The sequence below is a fragment of the Panthera leo genome, chromosome F2 (genome assembly GCF_018350215.1).
Source record: "Panthera leo isolate Ple1 chromosome F2, P.leo_Ple1_pat1.1, whole genome shotgun sequence".
Lineage (NCBI taxonomy): Eukaryota > Metazoa > Chordata > Mammalia > Carnivora > Felidae > Panthera > Panthera leo.
In genome coordinates, this window is record NC_056695.1 from 64,004,965 (window position 1) to 64,032,494 (window position 27,530).

Sequence of the window (27,530 nt, forward strand, 5' to 3'; positions counted from 1 at the left end):
AGTATGAACTCAACTAATTACATCTGCAAAGACCATATTTCCAAATCAGGTCACCTTCTGAGGTCCCAAATGGACATGAATTGGGGTCAGGGGAGTGTGGGGTAAAGACAAGAAACTAATCATAAGAAAATGGCAAGAACCCACTATATTTTCAGTTAGTTTTCCAGGGCTTTTTTTTTTTTTTTCTCTTTGAACATTTGCAAACATGGAGTGAATTTTTTTTCTGAAAGTTATCTTATTTACTGAGCATGCAGAAGGTCAGATGCTAATGTAGTCTAACAGAACCCTTTGATGACTCTATTAAAAGTAATGCCTTGGCCTCTAGGACTTCATAATGAAGTCAACCTTAGGGCAGATCACATGTATACAAAGAGATAAGTGCAGAGCTAGGGTTTTAAATCTCCTTTCATCATACAGCATCATGGAAAGAGGAGGCAGAAAGCCCATGAAGGTCTAGTCCCCATCAAGGCACAGAGCATTTCAACCACATGAACCTGGCCTTTCAATTGTTTTGCTTCATTTGCTTACTGCTAATGAGACAGGTCTTCAAAATGACAACATTCTAAGTATGATACATTCCAGGAAGTGATTCCAAGATCTCTTCTTGCTTGATAAAGATTGCTGGATTCTACTTGGATTACTCTGTATCTCAATGTCACTTTCAGTTCAGGCTATGTACAATCAAGTTGGACTAATAAGCTGGAAGAACCAAATCCAGCTACCCAAGCCTGTGTCTCTTTAAGTTTAGGATGATTTTCTACCCTACGCCCTTCTCTGCCTTTGAAAAGCAGAATGACAACCTTACTGAAGAACCCAACTACAGGAAGGAGGAGCACCACCCCATTTCTGCCCATTGCCTATGTCAATCTAATGAACTCCCCCTCCAAAGAAAGATGTGCTGTGACTCTAATTGTTCAGATCTAGAGCTGTCACTGGGTCTTTTTAATAGCAGGCATTGTCACGTTCATCACAAGTAGGTGTCTGTGGTCACTACCCACTCATTGCGTTATCACCGTATCTACATGGTAGAAACATGTACACTGGACTGGTCCTAGAGCAGACTGGCCATTTTGGTCCACACCATTAACACATTTCAATACCCAAGCACCCTAGCTTCAAAAGAGGCCAAAGGAGACAAGACACATCACTCTGACTATGTTCTATATTATGCCCCATTTATCTGGGTTTGGCATTAATTAGGGCTTATTGGGTATTTACGTAACTATTAATAAATATGGTGGGGTTTTTTGTTTTTGTTTTCCACCAGTACATCATTCCCTCTCACTCTCAGTTGGGAACCCCAGAAAGGAGAAGGGGTGCATAGTAGTTACACTATCCAAGTCCTACTCTGAACCATCTAATACTCAGCATTCTAGGAGAAAACCAGGCCATGAACTTGGGCCCCCAAACTGGATTCTGCTATGTGTCCCCTTGTGTCCATTTTGAATAATTCTGCTTGTTATTTTTCCCTGCCTGCATTAGTTTTTATTACTAGACAGTTTATTCTCTTCTTCCTTCCAGAGAGGCCCTGGCCCCATGACCATTGACTAGTCTCACCTCTCTCACAACTACCTAGATCCAGACTAGCCTAACCTGTCAATCCCTTATCTCATTAGGGAGTCTATCTTGCCAACCATTCTGTGTAGAGTCAGAAGATTTGTCTCCTTCCTCAGTGCCTTGGCTCAACTGAAAACACCCTAGGTTTCCCCCCAGGACATGCGACTTCTATTGGACACTTCCTAACACCAGCTGTTTGAAGTGGAGACCTCTTGTTTGTATGAAAATAAATTACTTACAGTGCTTCATATGGGTTTGTTCTTTTGAACCTGTAAACATTCCCTTTTGTCTTGTTTACTTGTGTGCTCAGCTCAACCTCTTCTGAGAAAAGTCCAAAAGTGAATTTCAACTCCATGCCTTGTCTGAATTATACAATTATAACTGAGTAAGGTTGAAATTGTTTGGGATTTACTCTATCTTTGGGTCTCAAAAACAGTAGTAAGTTAGAAGGAGCACTTAGAAGAGCAAGGTTTAGAGAGAACGTGACATGGTAGATTTTGAACTTTTTAGATCTGACAGTTCAAAAATCTACATGAGAGGAAAGAATGCTCCCATATTAAGGGAGGCTATGCTGAAGGAGTAAACATGTATTGAGAGCTTACTCTGTGATAAGAAGGACTGTGGATTCCATTGTGTCTCCCCCTCCTCCAAATTCAGGTGATTCAGCCCTAACCTCCAATATCACAGAACGTGACCATTTAGGGAAATATGGTCATTGCAGATGTAGTTAGTTGAGATAAAGTCATACTGGAATACAACAGACCTTAAACCAATACGGCTGGTGTGCTTATAAAAGGGGAAATTTGGCCACAGGCACACACACACACAGGGAGAAAGTGACATGAACATGAAGGCCAAGCTAGGGGTGATGTATTTACAAGCCCCAGAATGCCAAAGATTGCCAGCAAACCACCAGAAGCGAGGAGCGGGGCATAAAGCAGATTCTCCCTCACAGCCCTCAGAAGCAAGGAACCCTGGTGCTGCCTATTTGTGAGTTTCTAGCATCTGGAACCATGAGACAATACACTGCTGTTGTCTAATCCACCCAGTTTGTTGTAGTTTGTTACTGGAGCCTTAGGAAATACTACAAGCACCATGCTAGTTTCACCTCCCTTAATCCTTTCGACACTTTGAGGCATTTATTATCATCTCCATTTTACAGAAGAAGAAACTGTGGTTCAGAGAGGCCAGGCACTAGCCAATGTTACACAATGATAGTTATAAAGCCACTTATGTGCCTTCCTGACCTCAAAGCTGTGATATTTTCAGATCACAAAGCTGCCGCTCATAAGAAAGGAAAAGGGGGATGATGTGGGGGCATGAGGGCAAAGGTGGGAGGACAGACGGCTGCGAACTCAGCTGTAATGTCTCCCGTGGACTGAGGTGCACAGTGTCCAGCTATGTGCAACTCTGCAGCTGACTAGGTTGCCCGCTGGGCAACTTACTTCTCGCCCTTCTTTCCCACCTCCTGGCACGGGGCCTTCACTCAGGCCAGACATCGGTTCAGGGCAAGCTCCTCTGAGTAATCAAAGCTCTTTATTCCCCAAGTCTCACATCTGATTAAAATAATTCAAGACTAAGTTGTAAATGACTCATAACCCTTAATATGTCTTTCCACTAAGGGATATTTCTATTTATAACGAGTAGCTGGGACAAAATTAGTCTCCTGTGTTACTCTTCATTGCACAATTGAAGGGCTAGTAAGTGAAACAGGGTTTGGTTTCTAAAGGCAGCAAAATATTCCATTACACCATAAATTTAATTTGCATGTTTTTGTTATTTTAGCAAACTCTATTCTTCACTGATGGTGCTCACTCCAGCACAAATATCTGACAGTTCTAAGTCCAACTTAATGTGGCGTGCAGTTTTAAATCAACCATGTATCCTGTGTTCAGCAACATATAACAGAGTACTGTAGGCTAAAAATTAGCATCCGGATATCTGTAACTATCAAACTTTCCTGGATATTTGAAACATTAGGAAGTGGTTCCTGACCCTTCCAGCTCATGGCCTAGAAACCACTAGATTCAAACAAATAATCGCTGCATTAACAATAAAATCTTCTAGACAAGGAGTCAAAAATTTGGAGACTACAGAGGACCGGATATAAGAAAACAACAACAACAACAACAACAACAACAACAACAACAACAACCCGTATCCCACTCTTTGGGGAGCTTGTTTTTAGCATTAGCCTATCATTACCAGAAAAGATGGTAGGCATAGCATGGCCAAAAGAAACATTTCAAAAGAACCCATCAGTTTGTATTAAAAAAAATTTTTTTAACATTTACTTATTTTTGAGAGAGAAAGAGAGCACAAGCAGGGGGTGGAGGAGAGGAGACACAGAATCTGAAGCAGGCTCCAGGCTCTGATCTGTCAGTACAGAGCTCAGTGCAGGGCTTGAACTCACGGGCCGCGAGATCACAGCCTGAGCCAAAGTAGAACACTTAACCAATTGAGCCACCTGGACGCCCCAAGTTGTATTTTTTAAATATAAATTCTCCCTATTTTTTTTAAAGTTAGTGTATTATTTTCTTATCACTTCCCTAAGAAATCACCACAAAAACTGGTATTTATTCTCATACAGTCTGGAAATCAGAAGCCCTAAATCGAGGTGTTGGCACGGCTCCTGCCTTCTGGAGGCTCTAGGGGGAGAATCCATTTCCTTGCCTTTTCCAGCTTCTAGAAGCTTCCCTAATTCCTCCGTTCATGGCCCCCCATCACATTGCCTTTCCCCCCTGTGTTTCTGTCAGAGCATCACCTCCTCTTGAGTCTCACCCTCCTCTCTCCGTCTTAGAAGGACCCATGTGGTTAAACTGCCTCATCTCCAGATGATATGAACATCGTTGGGAGGCCATTAGTCTGCTTACCTCAGTTGGCAATTGATTCAAGTTAGAAAAATAACATACGGAGTGAAGTGATACGAAGTTTGGTACTTCTTTAAAAATCTCCAGCATGTCTTTTTCCCCTGCCCAACCCTCAAAATGGGTAAACAGACAAAACAAGATGGACAGTGATAAAAATTGGGTTATGTGCACCTGGAGGTTCATTGTTGTTTTTCACTACTTCTATGGAAAAAAGTTAAATTCCTCTAATAAAAATTTTAAAAACTAAGCAATATGGAGACTGAGAAAATACACCTGCAAGCGAGCTAGGCATGGCCCCAGACTGCCAGCCTGCTGTCACATAATGAGCACCTACTTGAGAAATACACAAGGACACAATCCCTGCAAATGGATTCACAGAACTCACATGCAGTTTCCACACATGCCTTGTGCTCCTCAAGGGCCCCAACATTCTGCTGATGTGCAAGTGTGACCTGAATTAACTGAAGGCTGGGGTATAACAGGGAGTATAAGCTGTTGAGACACACTGGCTAAGAGCAACCTCCATTCCATCCTCAAAACATGTGTGTGTGTGTGTGTGTGTGTGTGTGTGTGTGTGCGCGCGCGCATGTGTGTGTTTACTCATCGTTCCCTAGCTGGTGGCTCTCTTGAAGAAATACCATATTTGTCTCTATAGGAAAGGTGTATACCAAAAAAAAAAAAAAAAAAAAAAAAAAAAAAAAAAAAGTGGGCATCTAGTGCAGGTGATTAAGCGAAGGGTCAAGGAAAGATATAAGCTAGTGATCTCTCTTGGAAAGCTGAAGTTTATTGGAGAAATTTTTATACACTGGGCTTCAAGATTTGGGGACTCTCAACGTTTCTGAAACACAGCTCTCACAAATGACAAAGGTCTCCATAATAATCCTCTGCCTCTAACATGCTACCTATTTCTTCCCCTTACTTATTCCCCCTAACTTTTGAAAAATCACCCTCTGCAAATTCTGATCTTGTGTGGGATGACTGTCCTGAGGGGCTTATGGTTCCATATTTTATCTATGTAGCCAGGGTATCCACATAATGCCTGGGATATAATGGGTGTTCCATAGACTCTGGATGAACTCTGAATGACTGCAGCCATACCCAGATAAACACTATAAACTGTCACTATCCAACATTGTTTAAAGAGCCCAGACCCCCATGATCTATGTGTCTCTCATGGACTTTCTTCATCCACCCAGGGCTCCAATTCCCTGTTCCTTTCACAAGGAGGGAGCTGTCCAGATTCAGCTTCCAGAAATGGATGAAAGGCTGCTTCTAATCTGTGACACTCACAGATAATTAAATTAGACTCTTCTCAGTCTGGTGGGGAAAGCTATTTTATATTTTCATTAACTCCAAAGGGCCATTTCAATTACAGTCCCTGTTTGGTAAACAAGTTATCTTTGACTTACAGCCTTTACTTCTCTAATGCCTAGGAAATATGCCCTTTAAAGGGATGCTGATGTGCCACAGAAATTTCATAATTTGGTAAAAAAGTTATCTTTTGAAAGGCAGTTGACATTATCATTAAATCCAAAAGGAGCAAGTTCTTAAAAGAAAAAAAAAGGATCTGCTTCAGCATCTTCCATTTTGTTTTCCCGGGGTGTGTCTGTGGGTTCCTTTGTTGATTTTCTCATTTATTTCTCCTTCAAAGGAGAAAGCCAAGAGTGCTTTGAAGGAGGAAGACTGTTAAAACATAGGGAGTATCTGGCTTCAACACCATGTCAGCATTATCTAAAGTCATGCCCTGGTTCTAACAGCTATTCAATAATGTCAGACTCCATAACTCTATTTACTTTATGAAAGAAATATCAACATGTTTGCTTTCAGTTGGATTTGTCAAATTTTCAAGACTAAACAAACAAAAGCAAAAACGAATTTATTTTGGAGATATCTCAACATTTGTGTGACCAAGGACCAAGTGACAAATTCCAAAATCTACTTATCCTACTTTAGTTTAAATGCCTTCATAACTGCCCCAACTAGGAAGATTCTTTTTTTTTTTTTTTTCCTCTGACCTCCTGGAAGCAAAGAGGCAATGTAGTATTAAGAACATAAATCTCACTGCCAAACAGTTCTGGTCTGCATGTCAGCTCAGCTATTCACAGTGTGATCTTGAATGAGTTACTTATCTTCCCCATGCTTCAATTTCCTCATCTGTAAAATGGGGGTAATAAAAGTCCCTCTCCCGTAAGACCATTAGGAAGATGGAATCAGATAATGTGTATAAATGGCTTACAGTACTGTGCCCAGCAAAGATCAAGTTTTCAAAATGAGGGTTTCTCAAAATTTGGTCTGCATGTAACCTGCATCAGAATCAGCTGGGCTGCTAGCTCTAAGACCCAGTTATTCAAAAGTGCTAGGGGTGGCAGCAGGAACCTGCACTTAGAGCAAGGACCCCGAATAAGTCTTACGTGTACTATTGCTAGAGAACAACTACAATGAGTGTTAATTACCATCGCCATGATACCATAATGTATACAGCACTGTTCTCCACTAGTGATTTCTAAAGACCACTACCCTTGGATTCCCTGCCTCGATATCACCGTGGCACTCGGTAAAAATACAGATTCTTAAATCCCAAATCCAGTGAATCCTGGTATCTAGAGATTGAGATTACACATCTCTATTTTTGCAACTTCTCTGGAGACTCTGATACACAGCCTGCCTCGGGATTCGCTGGCCCACACAACTCATTCTGACTGGCTCAAAGCCCTTTATTTTTTAACCATTTAGCCAGTGTCTATGCTAAATGTTGGTTGTAGAAATTGGCTGACCCGAAGACAGGTGTGTCTGCCCAAGTATACCTCTGAGCTATGAGGGGCTCTGCTCAGGGATTATCTCTCCTCATTTCTTCCTAATGTGACATCCATGAATATGTGCTTCCTGGATAGTTTTTCCAAACTTTAGTCACCCATGTACCATTTTCATGAATTTCATTGGTTCCACTTGTACTTTTATGGGATTGACTGCTAGCCGCTCATCCGATATCTATTCTTTTTCTTTTAAGTAAGAGGACTCCATAATTATTAGGAGTGACAATGTGTCCAGTTACAAAATTCTATTTCTGAGACCCACATTATCCTTCATGTCATCCCCTGCCCCACCCCCCCTCCCCCAACGATCCCAACATAGACATGTCACCTGCCTTCACCCATTAAGCTTATTTACATATTCAACTTGACACTCATTTGGTTGGATGGCATATACAGACATGTCCTGCACTGAACAGGTCTCTTTTAGGTCTGCTGGTGTGCTCTTTGTAGCTGTCCAACAGGAGACAATATAAATGTTATTTCTGAGCAGAAAAGTAACTGAGAAAACAGGGCGACATGTTTTCCCTTCTCTTTCCAGTCTTCTGTTTTCTTCCTCAGATTTCCCTTCTGCAATGCACAATATATTTGTGGCCAACATGCTCCTTTCTGGAGTAAAAGAACCACAAGGAAAATTCCAAAGCCATCTGAATGTTCTACGAAAGCCCAGCAGAACTAAATGAGACACAAGAAGGCAGTGTTTCGAATGTAGTGCCATGTCTAGTGTTGAAATCCTTCCAGGTATGAACATTTTCAGGAGATCTTGGACCTTTTACAAAGGCTTTTACTTATACAAAATTACCTATATACTAATTAAGTAGGAGATCTAACTTCAGATATATAAAACGGTAAATATAGTAGACTATTAAGAACCTAAAAAAAAAAAGGTGGCTTTCTGAAAAAAATGGTTTTGCCATTTTTTTTTTCTGTCCTGCTTTCAGAACACATTCATTTGTTCAATAAACATTTATTTAGTGTAACTTGTGTGCTGGGTACTGTGCTCAGTGCCTCGGTGCTATTTAATGGTAGTAAAACCCGGACAAGTCAGGAAAGGAAGAATAAATAAGCAGCAAATATAAAAAAGTAACTTTGGCAAGTCTTATAAAGAAACAAAATAGGTTAATATGATTTAAATATGCTACGAAATGTAACAGAAATTAGGAACAGTTCAATTGCTGTCCTCTGACAGTTCAATGTTCTAGCTCTGTGGAGAATTTTTTTTAATCTAAATTTTGGCTTCCACAATATTAATTATCCATTAGGGTCACTTGCAAAAGTACTAAGCATTTACTTAATGTTTCTAAAATAGGGATGAAAAGGTATTTTTAATGTTTATTTATTTTTTTATTTTATTTATTTATCTTTTATGAAATTTATTGTCAAATTGGTTTCCATACAACACCCAGTGCTCATCCCAACAGGTGCTCTCCTCAATGCCCATCACCCACCCTCCGCTCCCTCCCACCCCCCATCAACCCTCAGTTTGTTCTCAGATTTTAAGAGTCTCTTATGATTTGGCTCCCTCCCTAACTTTTTTTTTCCTTCCCCTCCCCCATGGTCTTCTGTTAAGTTTCTCAGGATCCACCTAAGAGTGGAAACATATGGTATCTGTCTTTCTCTGTATGACTTATTTCACTTAGCACAACACTCTCCAGTTCCATCCACGTTGCTACAAAAGGCCATATTTCATTCTTTCTCATTGCCACATAGTATTCCATTGTGTATGTAAACCACAATTTCTTTATCCATTCATAAAAATATGGAACGCTTCACGAATTTGCAAGTCATCCTTGCGCAAGGGCCACACTAATATTCTCTGTATCGCATCAGTATATGTGCTGCTGAAGTGAGCCTGGGATAAAAAGTTTTAAAGGACTGTATTTACTTAGATTTAATCACCTACAGTCTTTGAGAATATGTACTCAGCAAGCTTGGAGTCTACCAAATATTTTTAAAACTTGGAATCTGCAAAATAATATGGTAATTCTTTTAATGGATGGATGGCTATCCATCCATTCATTCAACTACATAAGAAACGCTTACCCAATTCCTGCCGGGGTCAGGCTTCAGGGACTACAAAATGATTAAGACTTCACTCTTACATCTGAGGGATTCATAATCTCAATCACCTAAGAGTAGGTGACTGGAAATGCTGGAAGAGGAAATGTTCTGGGAGTTCCAAGGAGGGAGACATTGATGCTCCCTCCTAAAAGGAGGGTTGTGATAGAGGGGAGGTCATTTGTCCTGAGTGGCAGCTGGGACTCTCCTAGTCACAGAAGAGGAGGAGAAAGGTACAAGAGGAAAGTAGTGGCACGGGCAAAGCTTAGGAACGGAAATAATACATCCAGAGAACGTTTGCCAGCTCTATGGGGCAAGTGTGTTGGTTGAAGAGGAAAACAGACATCACAGGAAAGAACAGCAGCGATGTGTGGCCACCCTTTAATCCCCACACCGAGGTGTATGAAACCACTAACAGTTTTTTACAAAACACGACTTCCTGAAACCTACATGCCATGCTTACATCACACCCATGGTCCAGGGTCTCTCCTCTTAAGCCAGGCAGTCATACAGTCATTGGTCCTCAGAAGACTTTTGGTGAGAGTTGTCTCTCCTGTGCCTGGACCGCAAAGACTAGGCCAACAGCTGAACCAGGGAACAAAATAACCCCTGCGATCCTGCACAGTAGACCTGGCCTCATTAGAACTGTTTCTGTATCTCCATTGCCTCCTGTTTTAGGGTCCGTGTCCTGGTTGTACTGCACATGCATCCAGGAACCACCGTAAATGTTTTCCGTAACAAGGTCATGATCATGCCCTTTATAGGGTTGTGTCCCATGACTTTATCTGAGCCCTTGATTTTTTTTTTTTTTTTTTTTTTTTTTTTTTTTTGCCATGTGGGGTGGCTGAAGAAGAAGGCTGGCAGAAGAAAGGTGGGGAAGGCATCCGGCAATCCACAGAATTGGCTGTGATGCTGACACAGATGCTGGCCCTGTGGCAAGAATCTGATCTACATTGTTCTCGCTTCTCTCCCTTCTGATCCCTCACATCCCACTCTCTCTGTGTGCCTTTCTCAACTTGTAGCAGGAATCCCTTACTTCTTTCCAAGGCGGAGCTCAAGGCGCTAGCTCTACCCCATTAGCTACTTTTCACTAATGCTTCCCATGTTTAGCCAGTGCTTCCCACTCAGGCAACAACCTGGACTTTTGTGTGTCCCCCTAACTTGAAGCTCATTCCCTTTTGCTTTTCTTGGCCTCCTAGATAAAGATTGTTTTTTATAGACTGGCCCTAGCACTGACCCTCAAATTAAACCCTCATGCCTAGAGGCGCCTGGGTGGCTTAGTCAGTTAAGCATCAGGTCATGAGCCCTCAGTTTGAGGGTTCAAGCCCCGCATCGGGCTCTGTGTTGACAGCTCGGAGCCTGGAGCCTGCTTCAGATTCTGTGTATTCCTCTCTTTCTGCCCTTTCCCTGCTTGCGGTCTGTCTCCCTCTCTCAAAAATAAATAAACATTAAAAAAGAATGTGAAACACTCATGTCCGTCTCAGCATTATTCTACTGGAATGAGCTGTATGTTTTCATTTAACTCTTCTCCTGTAGCTCCAACTTCGCTCTGTGGTAACACCCACATTTTATTGAATGAGTATTCCAGCACTAGATATAAAGAGTTTGCTTTGTAAGAATTTCTTTGAATTTTAATTTAAGCATATGGTACATTATCTCCTTGGTGGATCTGAGTATGTATTTTGCAATTGAGGCTATGGTTTCTTATAACTTCAGTGCGTTTAAGTTGCCTTAATAATAAGGATATTTACATTTGTAAGTATTTACCAAACACCAGGCGTTACTTTATAAGCATTATCTTATTAAATCCTTAAACAATCCTGTGAGGTACGCAATTCCTATCCTCACTATAAAAGTCAGAGATCTTGAGGGGCTCCTGGGTGGCTCAGTCGGTTGAGCATCCGACTTCAGCTCAGGTCATGATCTCACAGTCTGTGAATTCGAGCCCCGTGTCAGGCTCTGTGCTGACAGCTCAGAGTCTGGAGCCTGCTTTGGATTCTGTGTCTCCCTCTCTCTCTGCCCCTCCCCTGCTCATGTTCTGTCTCTCTCTGTCTCAAAAATAAATAAAAAAACATTTAAAAAATTTAAAAAAAAAAGTCAGAGATCTTGAGTCCCATACCCAGTTTACACAACTATACTTTAGTGTTTGTTATGCCACAATACTCTCTTGTTTGTTACTGGTGGACACACAAAGGATGCTGGATCCCCAACATTTAGAATGCTTAGTATGGTCTAGGAAAGACCAAGTGGTAATACATTATGACAGGAAAATCCCTCCCTGAGGAAGAAGACCACAGTTAGAGAATAGTTTCCCTCTATGTTCTCCCTCATTGGAAGCAGAGGACCAGGAAGCTCATATTTCTGCTGAGTAGTTGCTCAAGACCAGATCACTGGACTCTAGGCCAGCTTCAGGGGCAAGAGGCCTGTGTTTAGAAGGGCCTCATGCTTGGTTTACATGCTTTCTAATGCTGTCTTGAAATTCTTAATAATTTTTGAACGAGGGGCCCCACGGTTTTACTTGGCGGTAGGTTTCAGAAATTGTGTGGCCAGTCCTGACCACTCTGTAAGCTCCGTAAACACAGCCACCGTCTGTTTCGTTCACTGTTGTAGCCCTAACACCCAGGACAAGTCTGGCACAGAGCAGGTGCTTTGTGTGTGTTTGTGTATCCAGTAGTCCCCCCTTATTTGCAGTTTCGCTCTCTGTGGCATCAGTTACCTGTGATCAACTGCAGTCCAGAAGCAGCTGGCTCTCCTTCTGAAGTGTTGTCAGAGGTCAAATAATAATAGTCTGACACTAGGTCACAGTGCCTGCGTCATGCCCCTTGCTTCATCTCATCACATGGGCATTTTCTCATCTCACGTCACAAGAAGAGGGACATAGTACCAGACAATAAGAGTACAGGACAATATGGTATTTTGAGAGAGAGAGAAACCATATTCACAGAACTTTTGTTCCAGAATAGTTATAATTGTTCTATTTTATTATTAGTTGCTGTTAATCCCTTACTATGCCTACATTTTTTTATTTTTATTTTTTTAATATAATTTATTATCAAGTTAGCTAACATACAGTGTATACAGCGTGCTCTTGGTTTCAGGGTTAGAGTCCTGTGATTCATCGCTTACATACAACACCCAGTGCTCATCCCAACAAGCGCCCTTCTCAATGCCCCAGATATCATGTTATCACTCATGTGGAACTTGAGAAACTGTGCCTAATTTTTAAATTAAATGTTATCACAGGTATGTGTTTATAGGAAAAAACAGTTTCTATAGGGTTTGGTACTATCTGTAGTTTCAGGCGTCTTAGTGGGGGTTGTGGAACAGATCCCCCCATGGAAAAGGGGGGGACTACTGTGTGTGTGTGTGTGTGTGTGTGTGCGTGTGTGTGTGTGTTTAATTTAATGAAAGATTGGACTGAAGCAGAAGCCAATGAGCTACTCAAGAAAGTCCACATTTTTGGTAAGAAGTTCATATTGGATTGAAGGTGGGAGAGTCTAGAATGTTTAGGGAACCAGACAAGAGTCCTTGGCTTTTACCAAGACTATTAGACAGCAGGGCATTGGTCTCAAAGGGAGTGACCTGAGAGCTAGATCCCTGTAGCTTTCGGAGACGGGGTTTGGACTCTACTAAGTGGTTGAAACTGCCCTCACCACCATGAGTCACATACTTGTACTCATATTGCTTATTTGTACCCGTGTGTGTGTGTTCACCACACAGTGAATCACTTGTCTGTCTGTTTGCTTTCTGTCCCACTTCTTGCTCTTCTCTGCTGTGATGGTTAGTTTTATGTGTCAACACAGCAAGGTTATGCTATCCATCTACTCAATTAAACACTCATCAACGTGCTGCTGTGAAAGTATTTGTAGAAGTGGTTTAGGTCTATAATCAGTACTGTCCTCTGAGATGCCTCTGATGCTCAGCACATCGCAACCCCTCTTCCTCCCGCCCCTCCACGTGGACCCGACCTTACTCTCGCCAACACGCCCAAAACCACGAAGCACACCCTGAGGGCTCCAGTATGCCCTGCATTCCTTCCTAGTAAACCCCACACTACACCCACTAGGCCTAGCCTGCGAGTGTTCCCCATGATGGGAAAAAAGGAGATTATCCTTGGCAATCTGGGTGGGCCCCATCCAATCAGTTGAAAGGCCTTATCAGCAAGACTGAAGTTTCTCAGAGGAAGAAGAGGTCCACCCGTGGAGAGCAGCTTCAGGTCCAGCCCGCAACTCTCTCAGTGGTCCAGCCTGTCCTTCTCAGTGGTCTGTCTTATTGGTTTCAGATTTGCCAGCCCCCACAATCACATAAGTCAGTTCCTTGAACTAAATCAATCTCTCTCTCTACCCCCACCCCCACCCTCCAGCCGCCGGCTTCAGGAATAGAGTAAACAGCTGTTCTCTGTGATACTCCTTCCAAAATCATCTGGAAAAATAGTTACCTACCTTGAACATAATAAAATCAGTTTACTATATACCACTCAGGGTCAAGCAATACCTGGTAGTTCAGAGAGGACTGAATATATGGAGCTGGTAACAAAGTCTTTGGAATAGCTGGACAGCCAAAGTGGGAATGAGGAACCAACCCTGGGGCAGCAGTCGTTTGAAGCTCTTCTGGTTGTCCAGCTGACGGGACCAAGAGAGAGTAGTGATGACAGCAGAGCTCAGGAGTGGGGAGCTTCTGAGGACCAGAACAGGTGGCAGAATCGTGGTAGGACAATAGGGAGCTTGGCCAATGGAAGAAGGGACTGGCAAGTAGGAGCTAGAACCAGACGAGGAACAGCTACTCCGGGAGACGGTTATCCAAAGAAGAAATACCTTGGCTATTCCATGTTCCCGCCCTCCAATTTCTACCTATGCCTCACATTGTTCTAATTTAAGTAGATAACAGTATCTACAGGAAAACTGAGAATCAAATGAAGTATCATATGAAAAGGAGGAAGCATGGTTAGCACTACATAGAGTATTAATAGGAGTACATGCGGTGAAGTGCACAGTTATTAACAGTGTACTCATTTTTTCTCTCTATCCGTATTAAGACCTGAGGATCAAAGACATACATGCTATTCTAGATAGACTTTCCAGAGAGGTGTAGCAACTCTGGGACCTCCTTGCTCTCCGCCAGGAAGGAATGTCTAAGGATAACGCTGGATCCTCTGCTGGCCCTGCAGGGCTCATCAGCTATGAAATGATATCACTGCCATAGCAGCATATCCTTAACCAAGTCTGATCCCTGCTACCCCTGTGCTAATCATGTGTTTCAACTGCACACGACAGCACTTCCGATTCCCTGGAATGGGTTGTCTGTGAGGCATTCTACTCCCTTACAGGAAGCATCTGCAGAGGAGAGCATCACACAGAAGGTACACCATAAACAGCCCGACACTCAGCATCATGGAGTCTGAAACACACTTCTGTCTAGGATTTTCCTGGGTCTCTGGATCATCAGTAAGTTTTGAAAATTAGCCAGTCCAAACTCAAGAACATCCTTCTTGTCTTTTCATCATTCGCTTCCCACAGTTTATTCCTTACAGCATCTTCTTATGTGCTTTTCATTTGCCAAACGCTGTTGGATTTAGTCCGTTGCATCTCCACCTTAGAGAATCGGTGACCTTTTTCATTATACTCACTTTTCCCCTCTATCCATCTTAAGCCCTGAGGATCAAAGGCATACATGCTATTCTAGACAGATTTGCCAGAGAGGCATAGCCACTCCGGGACCTCCTTGCTCTCTGCCAGGAAGGAATGTCTAAGAATAACTCTGGCTTTATACTCACAATGTGGGGAGTGTACGGTTTTGGGTAGAAAACACATTAACCATGACAACACGAAGGGCTATAGATGTATTGCAGCTGGTATCAACAATTGCTCTGTTTTAGGAGTCTGTAAATACACTCATCCTGACCTCTTTTGCCTCCTCATACAAGCCTCGCCTCCAACAAATTCTGGAGTCCTCTCCAGCCTCATCCCCCTGAGTGTCCTACACAGTCCTGTCGGCACTCTTTTCTCTCCCACCCCCACAGGAACTCAGTTCTCTTTACATCTGCATGGCGTGCAAAGAGGTGTGACTTAGGTTAAAGGAAGCGATTTCCTTAATAAGTAAACATGTGGTCTCAGTGGCTGCAAAGATCCATTCTCATTAAATTAAAATTGAAAAAGGGATCATCCTCTTGACAACGACGACGATGACAATGATGGTGATACAAGTAAAAAAAAAAATACCCATAGACCACTTGAGTTTAGTTTTACTATTTTCTCATTAAGAGAATATTATGGAACAATCTCTTCCTACTGCTTCTATTACAACAGTCACTAATTATCTACAGTTGACCCACTCATAAGAAAAAACTAAGTCCCCTATAACACAGATTTTTTTTTAAGTGAGAAAAAAAGGCTGAAAGCTTTGCTAGAAAGCTACTCAGACAAAAAATAGAAACTGTCCTATGTCAGACTAAGAAGCTAAGAAATTTTGAAAAATCCATTCTCATTGGAACAGGACATCCCAACTGAATGAGGTGCTATGTATTCATTCATGGGACAGATGTCTCTGAGCACGTGATCTATGCCAAGCACCGTGTTAGGAACTGGGTACATCGTGACAAGCAGAACCAGACAGCATTCCCCAGAGGGAGCTTATAGACTGGAAGGGGGGATAGATGCTACACAAACCATCAAACAAACAATAAATATACAATTATAAATGGTGATAAATGCTGCCACTAAGAGGCTTACATAGAAGTTCTACTAAGTCAAGTCCACTTTTTCCTACTCTGGAAGCTTTGCTATTCTCCTGTTTTGTTTTGTTTTTAATTTTTACTTCAATAGTTGACATGCAATGTTGTATTGGTTTTACATTTATGAAGCTTTCCTATTCTTAATTCTGAAATTCCCTTTGCACTGACTGCCATTAGAGGCAAGTGTTAACATGGTCAATGAATTTGATGGGCACACCTGGAATAAAAGATGCACGGATGTTGCCAGCTTTCTGGATGTATTTTTGCAAACAGCAGATCCCTACAAATATGATCCTTCACCCACACCCTGTTCCCATGACTTTTTTGGGGGAGGGGATGTTTATACAGCTGTTAAAAAGAAAAAAGTTGGGGCGGGGGGGAGAAACAGCTTTTGGGACTCACTCAAACAAAACAAAACAAAACAAAACAAAAAACAAAACAAAACAGAGAATCCAACCAAAACAGATAACTCCTATCCTGCTTTGATTTTCTACTTTCTCAGGCTTTAAAAAATCAGTTCAGAGAGTTTTCATTCACAGGGTGGATAGTGACTGACGAGACCGATGAGGTTCAGCAAAGTTCTGTTGTGGCCCCAGGAATGACATTCAAATGATTTAACAACCGCACAGCCACCCATCGAAGCGGGAGCCATGGGAAGCAAGCTGTCGGTCCCACGCAGTATGCACCAGCCTAGGACCGGGCCTGGGAGGCAGCCTCGCCCTCTCCCATGGCACTTTTTTGGCCCTCCATCACGTTCCAGCACCCTTAGGTCTCACGACTGATTGCAGTATAACAAGGTCTTCCAGCCAATCAAACATTTATTGAGCACATCCTGTGTCACTGAGCCCCAGGAAGTGGGTAGGTAAGAAGACACAAGCCATCCTTGTCTTCATGGAACTTGAGTCAGTGGTCAAACAAATGATTGCAAATTGCGATCATGAACAAAGCGGATGATGATATAAAAGAGCAGAGTGAGGGAATGACTTCATTTTTTTTTTAACATTTATTTGTTTATCTTTGAGAAACAGAGAGAGAGCATAAGCGGGAGATGGGCAGAGAGAGAAGGAGACACAGAATCCGAAGCAGGCTCCAGGCTCCGAGCTATCAGCACCAAGCCCAACGTGGAGCTTGAACTCACAAACCATGAGATCATGACCTGAGCTGAAGTCGGACACTCAACCGACTGAGCCACACAGGTGCCCCCGGAATGACTTCATTTACATAAACTCATTCTCACAAGGACTGTTAGGACTTAAAGGGTAAGTCTTGTATGAGGTATTTGCATCTTAAGAAGGGACAAACCACTAAGCCAAAGAAGTGAATCGTTAATGATGGGATTTCAGCCATAAAATGGCATAATGAGAAAATTATTTGGAGAGATGGCACATTGGACAGGGGTTTTTCCTAATCCCATAAATCACCTCATCTGGGAAACCATCCGGGGAGCCTATTTTTAAAGCTGGCCGAAATACACAAATACAAAAAAGTCCTTGTCTAGAAGGGGGGAAATACTGAACTGTTCCAGAGGTTCCCTCTTAGGATAAGATCAAGCAGGAAGGAAGGAAGTTCTTTCAATGTTAATTGTACTCAATTCTGTATTGTTTGAGTTTTTAATGAGCCTTTATTACTTTTTTTTAATGTTTATTTATTTTTGAGAGAGAGACAGAGCATGAGTGGGGGAGGGGAAGAGAGAGAAGGAGACACAGAGTCTTTTTTTAAATTAATTTTTTATTGTTTATTTTTGAGAAAGAGAGAGAGACAGAGTGCAAGTGGGGGAGGCGCAGAGAGAGAGGGAGACACAGAATCTAAAGCAGGCTCCAGGCTCTGCTGTCAGCACAGAGCCAGACGTGGGGCTTCAACTCACAAACCATAAGATCATGGCCTGAGCCGAAGTCAGACGCTTAACCGACTGAGCCACACAGGTGTCCCAAGGAGACACAGAATCTGAAGGAAGCTCCACACTCTGAGCTGTCAGCACAGACCCCAACACAGGGCTTGAATTCACCTGATCTCACGAACTGCGAGATCATGACCTGAGTTAGAGTTGGATGTTTGACTGAGCCACCCAGGCGCCCCTGATCACCATTTTGACTGGTAAGCTCTTAATGAGGATGTAAGTGATCAGCTAATTATGCAAAGCAAGAGTTTGGGAGCGCCACCAAGAAGGAAGCAGAGGCAGTTAATTTGCTCATGTCCACAGACTGGAAATGGTCCACTATCATCGTGCCGTATGTGTAGACAGAGGACACAGGGATGATCCCATCCTGCAGTCTCAAAGGCCTACGATCTGCAGAGGACTGAAGTCCTAAAAACGGCTGTGGTTCTGCTTATTTACATATGGTTCAAACTAAACTCAAGACTTCACTTCAAAACAGAATATATATAGTATGCTGAAGTAAAAAGAGTCTCTTGGTAGATTTCCCAACTGTAAAATTCTTCATTAATTCTTCAAAGCTAAACCTTTCTCTCTCTAGGAGAGCACTACTTTGCCGGTGCTTATAACTGCCCACTGGGTAAGCTGTCTGCACACAGCCTAAAACCACCATGTGCCTTGTACCATGTGCCTTTCCACTCCTCTCTGCTTCTCATGGCCTTATGTCATCCTTCCAGGGGAGAGTCTCCCTGATTCTCCAGGCTTATCTGGCCATTCTTCTCATTGGCTTTCTCAAACCCCGGGTTAATTCTCCATTCTCACCTTTTCATGTTTGCTCATAACAGAACCCCCATCTGTAATGCTCTCCTCCAATTTTTGCTGCACCAAGCTTTTACCCACCCCTTAATGTCCGTGCACCTCCTCTAAAATACCCCTGTCTGCTTGTCATTAGCTGCAGAATCACTTGGTATGCATTTACTCTCTGCCAAGGACCCAACTGGGTACAGTGGATACAACAGTGAAGACAAAGCAGGTCCCTACCTCCAGGAGCTTAGTGTCCAGTGAGGGAGATAAGAATAAAAAAGGGAAGTTGACAGGGGCACCTGGGTGGCTCAGTCAGTTAAGCATCCGACTGCGGCTCAGGTCACGATCTCGAGGTTCGAGCCCTGCATCAGGCTCTGTGCTGACGGCTCAGAGCCTGGAGCCTGCTTTGGATTGTGTCTCCCTCTCTCTCTGCCCCTTCCCCACTCACGCTCTCTCTCTCTCTCTCTCTCTCTCAAAAATAAATAAACGTTAAAAAAATTTTTTTAAAAAGTCGACAAATAATTCAAATTGTGATAGGTACTATATTAGTTTCCTATGGGTACTGTAACAGGTTACCACAACTTGGTGGCTTAAAACAACAGAAATCCATTTTCTTACAGCTCTGGAGGCTACAAGTCTGAAACTAGTGACATTGGCCAAAGTCAAGGTGCCCACAGATCTCTACTCCTTCCAGAGGCTCTAGAGGAGAACTTTTTCTTTGCCTTTCTAGGCAAAGCTGTATCCACAGCTGTATTTGTTGTCGTTGTTGTTGTTGTTTTTGCATTCCTTGGCTCAAGGGTCCCCTTCCTCCAACTTCAAAGCCAGAGAACACAGGATCTTCTCTCCCTGAATGCGTTCCCCTGCTTCTGTGTGAAGTTTCTCTCTGCCTCCCTCTTATAAAGGTAAGAGGGATTGTGATTATACGGAGGGTCCACCAGGATAATCTAGGACTACCTCACAGCATGATCCTTAATCGCTTATTCTGTGATTACAGATTCAAAGACCCCTTTTTTCACAGAAGATAATGTTCACAGGTTCCAGGACTTAAGACCTGGCTCTACCTGGAGGCCATTACTCAGGTTATCACAGAGCCTCTGCAGAAAACAAGCAGGATGGGAAGACAGGGCACTGCCTCTAAATGAGGTGGCCAGGGAAGGTGAATGCCATGAGGGAACTTTAAGTCAAGAATTAAAGAATGAGAACAAGTCTTGGTCTTTGATTTTTCATCAGTGTCCATCTCAAAATATAAATGTGCATTTAAAAAGTTCATCAGAATTCTATGTAAATAATTTATAATAATGGTGAGCCGCAGAACTGTGTCCTTTCCATCTCAGGAGAATCTAGCTTATTACCCTTTGAAATGGTCAGGTGGACCAAATGACAATATATGCATATGCAGATTTGTTTTTTGTATGCTTCTGAAGCTAATTGCTGGTTGATGCTTTTGCTAAAAACCCTGATTCTCTATTTATGTATGCCTCACTTCAAAACAAGTTTGAAGAATTAAATAACAATTTTGACAATGATAAAAGCCTTGATAAGGATATAGACCATTGGTCAATTCACTAAACATTCAGAGTAGCCATTCAACTGTCAGGAAAATCCACTTCTATTCATTTGTTCCAAATTATTGGATATTAGCCAATTGAGCCTTGAAATCTATAATTTAAAGAATTGTTAAGGGTTTGTGGTTATTTTGCAAATGTCAAAGATGTGTTTTACTAGTAAAAAATAGAAGATTGGTAAGAACTGTTGTTTCTTTTCTTTTTTAATAATAGATGCTTCTCTTTAAATATTAAATGCTTTTCTTGTCTTAGCAAAAGTAACAGCTATTGAAGAAGATGTTTGGAGTGCTGATAATGTTCTCTTTCTTGATATAGATTCAAGTTACATGACCATGTTCACTTTGTTAAAATTCATCAAGCTGTACTGATAACATACGTACATATGCATGTATGATATTTATTAAAATTAAAAGATAGCAATTCATTTATTGCTGGAAAAATCAGAAAATGCAGTAAAGCAACAAGAAGTACATAAAAACCACCATTATTTCCTGAAAATTTTAGTTGGAACATTTCAATTCACCCATTCTTTTTTTTTTTTTCTTTTTTTCAACTTTTTTTTTTAAATTTTTTTTTATTTTTGGGACAGAGAGAGACAGAGCATGAACGGGGGAGGGGCAGAGAGAGAGGGAGACACAGAATCGGAAACAGGCTCCAGGCTCCGAGCCATCAGCCCAGAGCCTGACGCGGGGCTCGAACTCACAGACTGCGAGATCGTGACCTGGTTGAAGTCGGACGCTTAACCGACTGCGCCACCCAGGCGCCCCTCAATTCACCCATTCTTTATCCATCCATTTATCTGTCTCTATGTCACAGACTGAAGATGGCCACAAACCCATCACTAGATGGAATCTCTTTCCCTTCTCCAGGCTGGCCCTGCGACTAGTTTTGACTACCAGCATGCAGCAGACATGACGCTTTAGAACTTTGAAGGTTGGGTTTTAGAGGTTCGCCACTTCTGCTTTTGTATACTTGGAACACTCCCTCCTGGGATCCTGCAAGCAGTCCAAATCATTCGGAGAAGGCACCCAGGGAACCAGCGTGCTCCAGCTGACAATCCCAGCTGAGGTGCCGGCTGACAACCAGGACCGACTCCCTGCCGTATGTGTGCGCCATCTTGAATGGGGTAACTCAGTCAAGTCCCCAGATGACTGCTGCCCCAGCTGCTAGCACATGGGGCACAAGTACTTTCTAGCTAAATCCAGTCAGCACACAGAATGGTGAGAGATAATAGGATGGTTGTTTTAAACCACTACCCCAATTAAAAATCATTCAACAGGTATAGAAATTACTGAGCAATAAAGAGCTGAAATTCTCTACTTGTACCTTGTTCTATTTACAAATTTATCATTTAATTTACCTACAAACTGTCTTGGTCAGCATGGTGTATTATCACTACAGTTTTGGGCTGGCCACGAGATGGGAGAAAACTGGGCTGGGCGTCAGCAAGTGGGATGGACCATCGCTACTAGCTTGTGGAGTGAAGGAAGCAGAAGTAAAAGCCACAGAGCAGGGCCATCCTGGGAAATCTGACTGGAGAGGAAGACAGAATGTGAGCCCAACACAGCCATGCCCAGTCTGGTTCAGCCTGAGAATGGGAAATTGGTAAACTGAAGCTGGAAGGAAAAGTAAACAGTTCATGTACAGGGTAAAACATGCCTCCACGTCCCCACACTCATGCGAGGGAAAGAGCTTGGTGTCCAAGGGACACAAAGGAGGAGGGGCATAGCAGTTAGGCTGGGTGGGGTCTCCCAGTACTGCACTCTCACTTGGGAAATGATCTGAAATCTTGGTGAAGAATGGGGCCAGCTCCTGCTATCATCATTAGAGTGGTCTCAGGTGGGAGGGGGTAGCCAGCATGGAGGGGGTGCATTACATACCCAATGGTGAACTTAAATGTTAGAATTTAGATTTCACTAGTCAAATGAGGATGAAAATATCTGATATTCTAAGACATCTTGCTTGGATGAGACAATCTTAAATAACCTTAAAAAAAAAAAAAAAAACAAAACCCAACCCGTGTCAATTATAAGTGTGTTACCAACAATACCTCACAGACATCCTTAAGTCATGCTGAGGATGACGCCATCTCCAACCTCATCACAGTCCTCATGTTAAAAAGCAAAGACCCCTCATTCTAAAGCCCTTTACAAAACAAAAAGTACAAAGTAATGTGTACCACAAACAACTTTATCCATTTCCTGTGTCTCCCCCCCATCCACAACTCTTATTGTGAGCCCTGCCTGGGGTTGCAGCGGGTGGTCAGGATCATCAGCTATGCACATAACTGGTTAAGAAATCACAGTGTTGTTATGTTTTGAAGCTGCCACAGCAAAACAGCCTCCTCAAAATGAACTGCTTTGGTCACATGTTAATGGCACAGAGCAGCTCTGCCTAATCATTTTGATCTGTCTACAAGATGTGCCTGCCAGCCTACACGTGTTTTCCACTTGGTTCAATCATCCCAGGCTTGGCAGTACGAGCCCTCAGACAGTCACAAGCATATGGCTGTCTCGAGTAATAAAGGTGATAGCCAGATAAGGCTCCCAGAATCTGGGGACTACTTTCTTTCCACTGGGTCTTTAGGCTTGAGGCACAAAAAGACTTCATTAAATTCCATTTAGTGTGCTTTCACCAAAAGCAGTAAAGCAGATTTTTTGGTTGGTTGTTCATTTTGTCTGTTTTAGGAAGAAGCGTCCTAAAGCAGAGGCTTTTGTATTTTTTAATCTGCGACTCACAGTAATGAAGACCTTTTAAACCACAAGCCGGTTCGCCCATAGGCGTGCATGTGTGTGTGAAAATGGAAATGACCGTTTTCACAAAACAGTATTTCTACTGATGGTGAATTTGATATGTGAGTCTGACCAGACTCTGGTGACAGTTGTTTGATCCAAACAGTCTAGGTGTTGCCATGAAAGTATTTTATTTAATGTGATTAACCTTTAAATCAGTACACTTTGAGTAACGGAGATTAGCCTCCATAATGTGGGTGGGGCTAATTCAATCAGCTGAAGACCTAAAAAAGAAAAGATGAGGTCCCACAAAGAGGAAATATTCTGTCTTTAGGTTGCCTTTGGACTCAAGATTGCAGCTATAACTCAGGCTGTTGAGCTTCCAACTTTGGCTCAGGTCATGATGTCACGGTTCGTGAGCTGGAGCCCCACGTCAGGCTCTGTGCTGACAGCTCGGAGCCTGGAGCCTGCTTCAGATTCTGTGTCTCCCTCTCCCTGCCCCTCCTCCACTCGTGCTCTATCTCTCTCTCAAAAATAAATAAACATGAAAAATAATAATAATAAGGGGCGCCTGGATGGCTCAGTAGGTTGAGTGTCCAACTTCGGCTCAGGTCATGATCTCGCGGTTTGTGAGTTCGAGTCCCACGTTGGGCTCTGTGCTGATGGCTCAGAGCCTGGAGCCTGCTTCGGATTCTGTGTTTCACTCTCTCTCTGCCCCTCCCCTGCTCAGGCTCTGTCTCTCTCTGTCTCAAAAATAAATAAAACACTTAAAAAAAATAAAATAATAATAATAATAAAAAAAAGAACGCAGCTGTAAAATCCTGCCAGCTTGCCAGCCTGCCATGAAGATTTTGGTCTCTCTCATTCTCTCTCTCTCTCTCTCTGTATGTGTGTGTATGTGTATATATATCCTATTAATTGTTTCTCTGGAGAATCGTCATACACTATGTAAAACACATGATATTTTTTATTTATTTTTTTTAATGTTTATTTTTGAGAGAGAGGGCACGAAAAGGGGAGGGGCAGAGAGAGAGGGGGACAGAGGGTCCGAAATAGGCTCTGCGCTGACAACAGTGAGCTTCATGTGGGACTTGAACTCATGAACCAAACTCAGGGGCTCAACCGACTGAGCCACCCAGGCACCCCAAACACATGATATTTTCTATTTCATTCTAATTAATTGAAAGAAAAATGTTGTTTGCAATCCACTCTAATAAGTTATGGCTTTTAAAAACCAGCTTTATTATCATGTGATTTACATACCACAACCTTTATCCATTTGAAGTGTATAATTCAACGATTCTCATTGTATGTATAGCCTTGTGCAGCCATCACCTTAATCTAATTTTAGAATATTTCTATTATCCTCAAAAGAAGCCTTAGCATAGTCATTCTCTAGTTATCACTTGTTTTCTGAAAAGCACTGTTCTAAAGCAGTGTTTCTCGAAGTGTGATTCAAAACCAGCACCATTAGAGTTGTCTGTGAACTTGTTAAAAATGTAAATTCTTGGACCCTCAACCCGGACCTCCTGAATCAGAAACCTCGGGGTAGAGCCCAGCCATGTAGGTGGTGATTCAAGAAACATTCCGGGTGATTCTAGCACGTGGGAAAGTTTAAGAACCACTGTCCTCTAGAACATGACCTGAGAGGAGGAGGCTTTGTGCCCATGTGCTCTGTGCTCCCAGATGACAAGGGGCATCTGCTGAGCGCCATGTTGCCCTGAGGTCCTATGGGATTCAAGTTTCATTCAGAAATCACCTTGACATGTTTAGACCTAAGATTCAGTTTGGTGATTAATTCACTAATCCCTTGGAGGAAGGGCTTGTCCTAACAGAATTAGGAAATGGTTGCTTGAAGTTCCTATTTCCCCGGTGGCGGGTTTTGACCATGGATGCTGAAGAAGAGGTGTTCCCACCCTTCTCCACAGGGACTAAGAGCATTGTCAGGCTAGGGTTTTGGGGGAAAGGAATCCTGCTCCTCCTGGAGGTTCTGTATCCAACAGTCTGCAAGGGGCAGGTTGCTTTGGTCTAGACACTCTGCGAAAAAGGAAAAATGACGCATATGGGCCTGAATAAAGAGGGGAGTAGAAGATGAGGATGCAGAGGCCTCATGGAACCCAAAGACCATGAGGAAAGCTGAGCACAGACCAAAGACCATGAGGAAAATTTCCCCTTCTGAAAAGGGGAAAACCAGCAGATGTGCTCTCCCATCTTTGCATTTATCTGACTTTGCATATGGTGTCCCTTGCTTTCTCAAGGCTCATGGAGGAGCTCTCAGTATGTGAGTCTCCATCACCTGTCAGTTAGCCTTCCACAGCTACGTGGCCCACTCTCCAGTCTTTCCAAATGTCAACTCTTCTTTTCTCATGTGGTCATGTCATAGGCCACTGATTAGCCTACAGATCGTGAGCTTACAGCTTTTGTGTCTTATATTCATACACTCTACAATTCCACAAACAGAGGCATCGGATCTGAAGACTGAACAACAGTAACTATTTCGGGGTAAGACACCTAGAAATCAGGATTCAAAGGCAGGCGCTTGTTTCCAGTAAGGTGTGCTTCTTTATTCAAGCCATCACTATTCCAGAGACTATGAATACACATACTATGCATGCCATAAGTTGTTCTTCAAGGAGTGAAAGTGCTTGAAACCTCACAAGGAGTGACATCTTGAATCCCAAAGATGAGGTCCACACTGCATTGTCATCTCTACTTTCCCATTAACAAGGATGTAATCTTGGATTGGTACAGAATACTCCTGAACCAACATTCCTCATATTTGAGAAGTATAGAGTGGGCGATGTATAAAATTCCTTCCACCTCTATATTTACTAGACTCATCGGTGTTGACTCAGCAGTTCCTTGTCTCTAAACCTTGGCGGAGCAGCAAGAGGTTGAGTCCTCCGCACTGGACAAACGCACACGGCCTCCATCTGCTTTCAGGAGTCAGTGTGTTCCCCACCCTTCATAACTTGCTCTGGAAGGAGATTTCACTCACTCCATCTTCCATGAAGAAGTACTTGCAGGAAGTAGACAACCTTGCAGGAAGTAGGCACAAGACTAATAGGTGGGAATACGTAGTTCCCAGCGACCCTTACGATGTCTGATTATGCTTCTTCAGAACTTTCACTTCAGATAAGAGTAATGTACGCTCACAAGACAATCTGTGACATGTAACCTTGGTTAGTGCTTGTTGTGTGTTCAACTCCTTTTCTATCCAGTGCTTTTTAGGGGTCCCTGCTTAGAGGATGCCCTGTAGATGTTTACTTAAGTTGATGAAGACGGCATCATGTTTCAAAACTGAATTATAAAAGGGACCCTTCTAAAAAGATTCTTATTTGTTAAGCAAAGTCCAGATGAGAAAAAACCTGGTACCGCTCTAATGTGAGGCTGCATGGACTGTGTATGGAATTATGCTGTACAAGGGTGAATTTAACCCATGTGATATAAGCCTTAAGGACTCTTTGAGACAAGTAGAAAAAGGCGCCCTCTTCTGGGCAGAAGTAGCCCTGCAGGCACAGACTGCCTCTACAAAAAGCCCTTTCCTTTGGTGGGGTCAGGCTCCTGCCACCATCCATAACAGGAGGCTTGGCAAATAGAATGTCAGTTGGATTTTCCCCCTAATAGCCCCCACTTCTGGGCACCTTTGCAGAGTGTACAAACTGTACAACCTTACACAGCAGTTCTTAGTGAATACCAGTTGCATAAATACAAACAGAGCAGACCAAGGCTTTGCAGTGCGCTTTTTATGCGCTTTAAAGCAGTAACTACTACTTTAAAAGTTTACACTGAGACATACATATTTCCGTCTAAAACATTACATTGCTTTTTTATTTTTCCTGGTTGCTTTTTAGTTAAAGAGAAGACCAGATTTGGGTCTTCAACAAGAAATAGACAATAAGATGTTTGTGACTAGGTCTGGTAACCCAAAGTGGCTAAACTTCCACCTGCCAGTACAATTGAAGGTCTCTGGCCATTCAGGTAAAATTTTCAATAAGTTGTCTTTTTTTTTTTAAGTTTATTTATTGTTTATTATTTTGAGAGAGAGAATCTGAAGTAGGTTTGGTGTTGTCATTGCAAAGCCTGAGGCGAGGTTCAAACCCACAAACTGGGAGATCATGACCTAAGTGGAAATGGTTATTCCACTGAGCCGCCCAGACACCCCTCCATGAGTTGTCTTTAAAAGAAAATTGATCAAATTGAGTATTTTCTGTATGTCGTAAAGTCAGGTGGTGGCAAGAAGTCAACATGACAATGCACAAGAAAGTGCTTTTAAATTCTGGAGACTCCCATAAATGCCAGTCACTTTAATGGGCTAGTTAGCCAGGGCCAAGCTTAACAAGAAGCCAACAGCAGCACTCCTGTTTCAATTAGGGAAAATGGAAGAAAGCTTTCTATTCTCCCTATTATGTAACACTGGTACAAAAGTACTATCAGTCTAGGAAAAGGAATAAAATAGGGACATAAAAAAATTGGAGGACAGAGGTGAAAGTATCATATTTTAGGGCTGAGATGATTGCATATCAGAAAA

The 27,530-nt window shown here is 42.5% G+C and overlaps 1 protein-coding gene and 1 pseudogene across 2 annotated transcripts in view; both read right to left on the reverse strand.

The window, feature by feature from the left end:
* SNTB1 (syntrophin beta 1) overlaps nucleotides 1–27,530 on the reverse strand; it is a 236,070-nt gene that overhangs the window by 40,846 nt on the left and 167,694 nt on the right. The window lies entirely within an intron of this gene.
* On the reverse strand, nucleotides 8,991–9,089 carry LOC122211355 (annotated as a pseudogene).